Source organism: Pagrus major, chromosome 22 (assembly GCF_040436345.1).
Source record: "Pagrus major chromosome 22, Pma_NU_1.0".
Classification (NCBI taxonomy): domain Eukaryota; kingdom Metazoa; phylum Chordata; class Actinopteri; order Spariformes; family Sparidae; genus Pagrus; species Pagrus major.
Genome location: NC_133236.1, coordinates 29,490,392 through 29,501,710, shown reverse-complemented (window position 1 = coordinate 29,501,710; position 11,319 = coordinate 29,490,392).

Genomic DNA, 11,319 nt, shown 5'->3' with positions numbered 1-11,319 from the left:
GTCAAAAAGTAAAAGAGGAGCTGAAAAGCTTAGAGAGAAAAGGACAAAAAAAACAAAAAAAAAGACGAGGTCACCATCATCTTCAAGCACACGGAAGCGTAAGATTGGCGTTTGACTTATTATCGGCCATGGCGTCTACGTGCTTGGAAACATATTTGTGCTGAAGATATCTAAAAAGAAGACTGAATCTTCTGTTTTTGCACGAATCCTCTATTCTGTCACTGGAGAAAAAAGCAAAGATAAAGCTGCATTAATAGATGAAAGCTTCTCATAATGCTCATAATATCTTTACGTCCAGAAGGCTGACACATCTTCTTTCCTCTTGAACCTCGACACAGTATCTTTCCGGTCAAACAATGGTAATCTCAGGCTCCTTTCACTCAGTATCACACCATGACATTTCCAACATAACCTCACCGCTCTGCTGCAGCGGTATCAGTCCCTCAGCGGTGTTTCAACACAGCTTTGATTCTGGTTTACTTCACTCTGGGCCAACGAAGCCAACGCTGTTGCACAAGATTTCCACTTCAGTGTGCCCACTGACCGTTAATGCCGCCATCTTTGAACTGGGAGGAATTTTTTTATTTGGAAGAGTTCACTCATTTTATCAGCTTACAAGACAAACTGCGCCAAAATAAATACAACGTTGAGTCATGCTGTCTTGTGCTTGTTACTGTTATTGTGTCGTCTTCTTTTCCCTACGATAACTCACATGATCTGAATGAACAGTATGTGAATAATTTAATGCATTAATTTAATCAGTATCCAATAATTAACAGTAGTTAATGCAGTAATTAACATTAACACACATTTAATTCACAGTTGACCAACATGTCGTAGTGATTTACTAATGGTGTCCATGCTTATGGGTATTAATGTTATCTAACAGTCTATTAACATGTATTAATACAATACTACGCATTAAGTAACTGTTAACAAATGTCTCTTCTTGACATTTATTTAAAAAAAATACTTTACTCCTAATAAAAAATTATTAGCTGTCAACTTCAATAATATCTTTATCATGGATTCCTTTGGCCACGATGATTGTGCCGTGGAAGTCTGATATCCCGACAGTATAGTGAAGTTTAGTAGCCAGTACAAACAATACTGTACATTAAAAGAAGAAGAAGGACAAGAAGAAGAAGATGAAGATGAAGAAGAAGAAGAAGAAGAAGAAGAGCAGGACCAACCACACACCAACCTGCGAGACGAGAGACAACAGAGACTCTGGGGAAGAAGCCAAGTCAGTAACAGTAACATGTATTAATGTGTACAGACAGAGAGAAAGAGGGAGAAGCTCAGTGCTTCTCTGAAATGTGATACGTTTGGATGCATGTTTGTATCCATGTATGTAACGGAGGTTTATATTCCTTTTGATATTAAGATGTCCTGCAGTGAATTCAGTTACATCTACCAAATAAAAATCGTTTTTTATTGCAAATAAAAAATGCAAGACACTCAGGAGGAGGCAGGTGAGAGAACGAAAGGGAGCTTTATTAAACAAAAGCTGAATAATCCAAAAACAAGAAGTGTAAAATGTGACAGGTGACATGAGGGAGCTCAGACTGATGCTGATTCACTAACGAGACACAGGTGGACACAGAAAAAGAGCGGGAAATTCACACAACGGGAGGAAATGAAAAGCAACAAACGACACATGAGGACACACTATCAAAATAAAACAGGAAATCACATAATAACACACAGGAACATGCAAAAAAAGGATTGCATGAATGTTTTTTAGAGGCAAAAGAGCCACGTGTGCATGCAGGTAGCACCTGTAGTATATAAAGTCTTTTTAATAAATCATCCAGCTGGAAGGAAAGAAGTTCAACCAGAGTCTCTGCGCTGCAGGTTACTTCCTCGCTGCTCGTATTTGTCTGAAATTCCTGCCATGAAAAGAAAATACCACAAAACCAGACCGAGAAAAAAAGTGCAGCGTTCCCAGCGTCGCTCTGTGACCTCACATGCAGGTCAGAGCAGCGGGGAGGAGGTTGTTTTACACAGGGGAGGTCTCGCTGTGTGGGAAAACCAGGTCAGACTCACAAATACTCAGATTAAAGGGAATCGCAGCCTCTTCTCATTTCCACCCACCGAGGGCTCCTGCAAGGAATCCTGAAAAAACTGTCCAAGCAACTGATTTCGCCTCAGGTTATTGTTCTTCAGCTATGACTTCAGGGAGACTGATCCGAGCAGATGGGTCACTTCCCATTAAAAACATTAATGTATTTGTCCTCCCTCACCACATCATGCCTACAGTACGTCTGTGTATAGTACGTACACCCAAGTCGTGGAGCACAGGATGTGTGGGAATAGCGACACAACCCACAGCGTGGTCCTGAACTCTGTCATGGATGGAAAAATGCATGAATTCCTATGTAGATTAGTTCAAGACCTTCAAGTTGATCATCTCCGCAAGACACACACACACACACACACACACACACACACACTGAGCGCTCACAGCTCACACATTAGAAGCGTAAGACCCTGTTTCCAACAGTTAAACTGTGATACGATGCTGCTGATTCTCAGTTCAGCTCCTGCAGGTTGACCTCCGTCTCTGGATTTCATAAGTCCTTGTATATTATATGCACATACGTAAACATGGGGCTGAACCCTGAAAGGTCAAAGGTTACACAAATAGCTGAGCTGTATGGGAAGAGTCAGTTTATTTTAGAAAGTGGGGGAGGATGGAGAACAGCTCGCTTCCGCTAAAGTAAAGGTCTGTTTGAATTCTGACCTTCAGTAACTTGAAGTGCTTCTGGCATTAATTCAAGTTTGAACACACTGAATTATTTTTTTTCCCGCCTACATTGTTTTATGCAAAAATTGGCCCTTTTAGCTGGAAAACGCAATGTGTCCACATCACATAGTCCTGCATGGTCCAAGTTCAAATTTAGTAACAAAATCACAGAAAATGGAGACTTAACATTTGTTTTTCTGAGGAAATATTCAGGCGCCATTTCATGACCACGTAATAATCCTGTTTGAGAGTAATAGGGCCAAAAACTCATTACAGCTCTTTAAACCAGAAGCTACAACAGTAGAAACAGATTTAAATAATTGAGATATGAATGTCAATAATACTAGAAGAAGAAGGAAGAAGAAGGAGAAGAAGAAGAAGAAGAAGAAGAAGAAGAAGAAGAAGAAGAAGAAGAAGAAGAAGAAGAAGAAGAAGGACCAACACAATCCATGGGAACCTGCGAGTCGAGAGAGCGCAGAGACTCTGGGGAAGAAGCCAAGTCAGTGACATGTATTAATGTGTACTGATCGGGTACGATGGGGTCTTTAAGATATGCCGCTGCCGGGCCATCGAGGCCTTTGTATGTGAGGAGGAGGACTTTGAATCCTATTTAATCCTCCTGGTTCGCAGCCTTCCTACTCTCATACTTTTGTTTCTTGTGATGTTGCTCCAGCCAGCAGCACGAAAACATCATGTGTCCGCTGACCTGAGTGTTTCCATGTGCACAACAAAGTGTGTGTAAAGGGACAGAAAATAATAAAATGAATGTGTGAGAGAGAGAGGGAGAGAAACTGGTACTTACACCCATCTCACATGGGCCCAGAGTGATTGTTCTTGTTTCTGGGGTCACAGGAAGTTCAGAATATTTCTGTCAGCGTGCCAGCGTTGCCTCCTCGGAGGGGCAGTCTTATTCACTGCAGAGGGAACAGTTGAGGGATGTTCCCGTCCGTCCCTCCATGCATTCACCCGTCGCTGGGCAGCAGTGTTCCAGGTGGGACTGTGGAAGAGCGAGGAGGAAATCTGAGGGGAAACGCTGGTGTTACTAGTGTTTGTAAAGAGGCACAGGGGAGGCAGTTTGTGGCTCTGCAAAACACAATGAGGTGGATTTTTCCTCGCGATCAATCTGTCAAGATCCGCAGTCTTGGGAATCTAAAGAAGAAAAGCTGAGCTACTGCTTTTGTAAAGTTATTTTGCAAAGACAATTTGGCATTTTTACTTTTTCTGCAAAGAAATGAGTTTAAAAGTGGCATCAGCTGTCTGAAAGTCTTTAAGTTGTCTTGGAAAATTCATTATTATTTGTACAGATGTTATATTATGTATGTTATGTTATATTATCTTGTGTTTATCTAAGACAGAAAGTTTTTAAAAATCGTATCTCTAATGGGAAATAAAGATGTTTTAGTTCACTATCATAGAATTTATTACCAACCTTAAATGGGTTTCAAAGCATTTATACAGGCAAGCCTGAGTCATGCAATAATTTCCTGTGTTCAGCTCAAAATGTCCTTCATAGCTTCTGGTGGAGCTTCTGTTCCAAAGCCAGTAAAATCCATCTGCGTCAGAACAACAAGAACCGAGAGTTTTATCCTGACAGGTCGATCTGTTTTTTATTTTTCTGCCAAACCAACGATAGTCTCACTTTCATCAGTACCGTTGTATAATACTGACCTTTCTAGATTAAGATGAATACAATATATAATCTTTTTCCTCACTGTGGTTCATGTTCAGAGTGGATCAGGAAGTGAGAGAACAAAGATGTTAAAATGACAAAGTTGTTATGTATCTTGCTTGTTTAACCTGAAGGCTTGTGATATTACCCAGGAGTCCCGAGGGGGCATTTCCTGCTATTGAGGGAGGGGATCTACCTTTCCCCCCCTGCACCTCAGCACAGGACGTGGTTTTCACAAGCAGTATTTATCTGTGCGTCTCAGATGGTGAAACACAATATCCTCACAGCGAGTTCCTCACAGGTCAGCGAGGAGGGTCAGAGAAGGAAAGCGAGGAACACCCCTGCCAGAATTTCAACAGCATGACTGGCTGAGATCGGCTGGTTTGACCGAAGGCCAAAATATTTATGACAGGATCCTCAACATCATCCGGCTGCAGTTACCTAGGAGAGAAGTCAGTTTCACCGACTTCATGGCCCTTTTTATGTACGAGAGCTGTTCTCTCATATTAAACTACTCGTTTAATAGTTTATTGGGCAGTTTTTTAATACGTATGACATTTCAGTCATTGTCATTGACAAAAGTCTCATATGTCACAACAGTACCAATCATACACCACTGATTGTGACAGCAGCAGACTGAAGAAATACGTTTCCTCCACTTTTAATAAAAGATGAAGAGAAAAGAAGGGATGATTCTTCCTTTTTTTTACAACTTCATGTTTGGGTGGATTACACGTTTTCAATAAAAATTACATCACAGAAAACAAAACAAAAAAACCTGCACAGTGCCAGAACAACAGCAGACATGAGAGAGCTGATTCAAATAATATTACATGAAATAAGGGGGAACAAGTCCAGTACTGAAAGAGAAACTGGACAATAACGAGAAACAATCAACTAAAGTTGATCAAATTAACCAGAACGACGTGACACATTAAATAAATAAGTCAGATGTCCCGCTGCTAGATGTCAACACCGACCTCCTGCATGTTACACACCAGTCTTACTGGTGATATCTGAGAAGGTAGCAACATCACTGATCGCTTCCTGTTGTCTTCTTCTTCATCTTCTTCTTCTTCTTCTTCTACTTCTTCTTCTTCTTCTTCTCATTCTTCTTCTTCTTCTTCTTCATCTTCTTCTTCTCATTCTTCTTCTTCTTCATCTTCTTCTTCATCTTCTCATTTGTCTTCTTCTTCTTCTTCTTCCTCATCTTCTTCTTCTTCTTCATCTTCTTCTTCTTCTTCTTCATCTTCCTCATCTTCTTCTTCATCTTCTTCTTCTTCATGTTCTTCTTCTTCTCCTCCTTCTTCTTCTTCTTCTTCTTCATCTTCTTCTCCTTCTCCTTCTTCTTCTTCTTCTTCTTCTTCTTCTTCTTCTTCTTCTCCTTCTTCTTCTCTTCCTTTGATTGTGTATTGTGACATGTCTTGGTGCATCACTGCCACCTGGAGATCAGTGAAATATGACAGAAAGTGTCGGCAGGACGTGCGTCCAAAATCCAAGCAGTAGAATTATTTCCCTGATTGTGTGCTTGATAATAATTTGTCTATATTATGTGATATAACGTGTTTCTAATCGTACGATCGTGTCAGTTTCAGCTCATTGTTTTGCCGCCAAACCCAGAAACTGACCGTTCATCCTCTCTGATCCGATGGAGCCATTCAGTAGCAAGCTGTGAGCATTTAGTGGCTGAAGAGTCAGATATTTCTGTCCAGAAGCAGAGTGAATATTGAACTGTGGACACGAACACAACTGAAAGTGAAGGATGAAGATGCTGGATGTGTTCACCACGTTGACTCATGATGATATCTCAGCGTCAACAGACTTCTTTCTGCCCCCACAGACGGGCACACTGATAAGTTCTGGTGGCTTTGACCTAATAAGGCGTCTCAAAGCTTTCTTCGTTGGAACCCGCTCTGCTGGAAATCAAGTGTTGGCAACTGTTAATCTGACCGGGGATCTCGGCTCTGTCGAGGATGAAAATATGAAACCTGAAGAAATGGTGGAAGTCTTTAAAGAATGGACAATATTGAAAATGATCCAAGCCAGAATTCACTGAGTTCTGTAGAATGATGACGAATGGGACCTGCTGACATTGTGATTACGTTCCGATGAAAGAACAGTAAGATCACTGTTATGTCCACGTAAAAACACATGACCATTGTTCTGTAACACGACTTCTCCGCAGTGTGTTTGGACAAACAGCTGGAAGATCCACATTAGTTTGTTAACTGTGTCGAGACGACGTTGTTGAGCTGTACATGTTTAATTAAAACAGTTTCAACTCAGGAGCTCAAAGAGATGAAATTCTGTTCTGAGCGGCGTCAAAGAAAACATGTCTACTTTTACATTTCACAGTATTAATTGTAACAGCAGGTAGTCAGTAAATCACTATTGTATTTTTCCGTTATCATCTATTAATCTGTAAAAATCCTTCAGTATAACATTAAAAATGTTAAATAATAAGGGTCAGTTTTACTCATGGATTTTGCAGTTTCATCTACATGAAACTTTTTATTTTTCGGTTTATATTTTCTGCTGACACGAGCTTGACCCTTTTATAAAACTCATCAGTTCATGTTCGAGCTTTGTCTCTGAAGATCAATCTAAAAAGATATTTAACAACACAATGTGGAAGAGTTTACTTTCTGTTCAGGACGCCACCAAATATATAGATGTGATGCTGTTAATATGAAGTTCATGTGTAACTTTAAAAAGGTTCATTTGTCTGATAAGACTTTTCATTTATGATTAATCCAGCCTGACCTCGATACTTCCTGTGTAGTTCATCTATAAACATTATTTGGATGGTCATTATAAAGCTGTAACTGATGTTAATAAACCTTAACAATCCTTAATAAATATTTATAAAGCTTTTCATTGTTTTCTGGCAGTGAAATAACTAAAACTCTCATACATTTACCGTTTGTCATCGATGGTTGTTAGCGTTACCATTCGCTTAAATGTTAAACAAATTCAATTTATGATCTTGATCTTATGATGCTTCTGTAAACAGAGCTGAGTAATCCTGAAACAGGGCGTGAGACTGAGTAAAGGTTCTGCTCCGGTGCTGTTGAGTCCAGACACACGAGTTGCTGCAGGTGTCATGAACATGGAAAATAAACGTTACCTGGGCGCACGGCTCTGATCAAGACGCACAACCTAAAACCAGGGTAATGATTTAAAACTGACTCTTACAAAAAAAATAAGGTTGTTCAGGAAACTGATAAGTTGTACAGACTCACAGACTTTTAAATACGTGTGTGTGTTTATATAATGACCAGCCGCTCCCTGGAGGGGATGTGTGGCACGCAGGGTCACCTGGGCAGTCATGTGCTGTATGTGTGTGTGTGTGTGTCCACTGTCACCACCCATGACATAGCAACGGGGCTTAGTCAACTCCCCGGGGTGTGGGTGGATCAGGGCGAGTGATAAACGAAAGTGTCGTGCCCGTGTGTGCATGTGCGTGTGCATGTGTGTGTGTGTGAGGGCATGGGTAGATAAACCTCCACTCTCCTTGGACATGGAAAAACCTCCCTTTTCCTCCTCGCCTGGTAGCAGCCCTCTCACACTCTCTGTAGTCCTTGGCCGTACGTTAACATCGTTGGCAGCTGCCGTGAAACGGACAGAGAAACGTCACTTCTGGGCAAAGGTCAGGAAAACACTGTTCACGCTGGTAAAGTCCAACAGGGCCTCCTGCTATTGTTGATGTGGAGGGTAAGGTAGATGAGGGACAGTGAAATCAACCTGTGCATTTCTTGACGACATAACATCCACAATCACAGAGCCAGTTGGTGATCTGCTGCAGCTGGTAGGATAATAATGGATTTATTAAGGGAAGTCTTGATACAGTCGGATGTGTGCGCTGTGGTAACTGGCTCCAGCGCCTGACATTCATCCTGGGGGCTCGGAGCTAATGATGAAGACTAATGATGAAGCCTGATCCTCCAAGTGCACTTTTATTTACCTTGTCCTCTTCACACCATGTGTTCCTTGTTCTGTGGACTAAAATAAAAAGGCACAGAAGAAGAGATGTTTGTCTCGTCATGTCCTCTGCTCCAGTCCAACAACATTCATTTATCTAAACAGATCTCAGCTGTTTAATTGTTCTATAGAGGTTATTTTGTTGAAAGTAACTAAAAGGTTGTGTAATAAGTAATATATTACTCTACACAGACAGTAATATCGTAACATAAGATATCACTTTAAAATGAAGGTAACTAGTAATATGTAATGTATTGCATTCTGAGAGTAACTCCACAGTTTCTCTTTAAGTCCCGCTCAGTTTGGACCCTCCGGCTCTCCGTCCCCTCAGAGAACAGCTGTGAAGGTGGCGTGTCGTTGGTTAACCTGCAAGTCAACGTTGATTTCAACACACACGGTCGTTCTGGTGAAATAAATTGCCGGAGGACCAGGATGCAGAGAATGAGAACACAACTTCCTTAAACCCGATTTCATCATTTCAGCTCAACAAGACATGAAACATCTGTAATGTCATCCACAGCTGTCTGCCACTCCCTGCCGGCTCCGTCACTTACAAAAGGCAGGAAATCCAGATTTGGGCAAATCAGCCAAACTCAAAAATAATCCACATTTATGTTTGTTACAAGATGTCGGGATTTCCCTCGTCACTTCAACACAATGTGGAATAATTAATCCAGAGAGAAACTAAATGTTTACAGTACAAGTCAGTTCATTTAATTAGGCACAGAGGTTTGGTACACAAAATGCTGGTTGCACGTGAATTATCACGTTATTATGATTTGTATATATATTTATTCTTTGTTGTATATATATTTTTTAGTGCTTACTGTGCCTTGTTTTATATATATTTTATCTTTCAGCTGTTCGTCCTGTTTGGAAGGATGTCAAAGTGAGTCATCATTTTTTGCGGGAGGGGTTGTAATTTAACTTGATTTAATTGTGTGTGTGTGTGTGTGTGTGTGTGTGTGTGTGTGTGTATCCTTCAGCATTGATGAATGTGTCAATGCCCTTTAAATCTTACATTCCTGATTATATTGTGTAGATGTCCACTGCATTCGACCTGTGAGTTGTGCTCAACGCTTGGCGTCAGTCGGGCGTATCCGACCTTTCACAGGCAGCGGGACGCCAGAAAGACCTTCGTAGGTCAGTTAAGGCGAAGCTGCTTTGTCACATTCAAACAGAAATATGAAGCAATGTCACAAACATCCAATGAAAAACAAGACCGCACTGTGAATGTTGTTAGTGGCTCGGACGGCCTCACTTCACATGTTTCTACTGTAAAAACACAGTAAAGCGATGACGGGAAGGAGCAGGCTCTGATTCTGAAGAAACAAAACAGCGATCAGACGAGACTGGAAGGCTCCCCTCCGTAAAATCACTGTGGGCATTAAAGAGGGACACCAGAATAAATATTTGCAGAGACCAACCAGCCTGGTTTTCGTGGGCAGCGTGACGTCTTGTTGAGATTACACAGACGTGTGTGTCACTGTACTGGACCGGATCCATGCTGGGCGTCCTGGAAAAGCTCAGAATCTTAAAATTAAAACGTTCATTCCTCAAATATCAACACTGAACTGATTATTTTGTTTCTCCAGCGCGAACAAAGGATCTCAGCCTCGCTCACATCCCCTCCACCCCGTTCCACATCACCACACCTCGTTTATGAGGGAAGTGAGGAGGCACTGAAATAGCACAGGGCACCGCCACCTCAACGAATCCTGTGTGGTTCCTCAAGTTTCAGATCACTGAATACAGATTTGGTGACAGCTTATTCTCATGTACACAACAATTTCCTTGCGATTACGACTTCATGGAAAGATGTGCTTCTCCTCTCAGGGCCACTGAGTCACTCTGTGTCACTTTGGAGGGTCAATCAATCGGACGTGATCACGTTCCTTCGAGGCGACTCAGCCGGGACTCCGCCTGGAAACCGAGCAGCTCGAGGAATGAGACAATCTAATGTAGCTCCTGTGGTGTTCGGCGGCCGTAGGAAGTGTGTCCGGACCTCTTGTTCTGACTTCCTCTTTTCCAAGTCGAGTCACTTTCCCCCCCTGAGGGAAGCAGAAGGAAGCTCGTCTCTGCTGCGACCTGAGAGAAGATGCTGAATGCTCTCGATGATGACTGATTTAGACTGACGAGAAGTTACACAATTGTGTCTACCTGTGTAGTTCTGATGCTGTGTTGAGGAAGTCGGTCCACTTTACCGAATCCATGAGTCAGCGTCTCTCCTGGAAGAAGAGCTTTTTATAGTTAATGTCTATTAATAAGCAGCGATACCTTTTGAATCCTGCAGTAACTGTTACTGTAACTGTTACGTGTCGTGATCGGCTCATGATAAAGATTTTCTCCATTTCTTCTCTTTAACCTCCAAATCAAAGATCCATATTTGTGCTCTGACCTGTTGAGGTATTTCTGAGGTACTTCTACTCCGTTTTACATTTTGGAGGCAAATGTTGTACTTTTTACTTGACGACACTTATTTGATAACTTAGTTACTCGTTACTTTGCAGATTACACGTTGCATCAGAGCCAAAGCTGCACTGTCGGCTCTGCTGATTGTCTGGGCCCGTAATCATCTGACACACGGTGTAAACATACACGTGGACGTTTAACTTCATTTCACCCTCCGTGTTTAATACCGGATACTTTTACTCAAGTTACTTTTCCTATCGGCGACTTTTACCGTTCCCAAAGTAATAGAATATTTTAACACAATATCTACAACACGAGTAGAAACTGTGAGTAACGGATTAAAATGTGCAACATTTCACTTTTGGGACGTTGACTTTACTTTAATCATTGACATTGTTTGATTAATTAAAAACATCTTCCTGCTCAAGTAGTAGCTTCACTTTTTAAAGGAGCAGTCTGTAGTTTAGGTGAAGAAATGTTAATGAGCAGAGAAAGATCCTCATTGGCT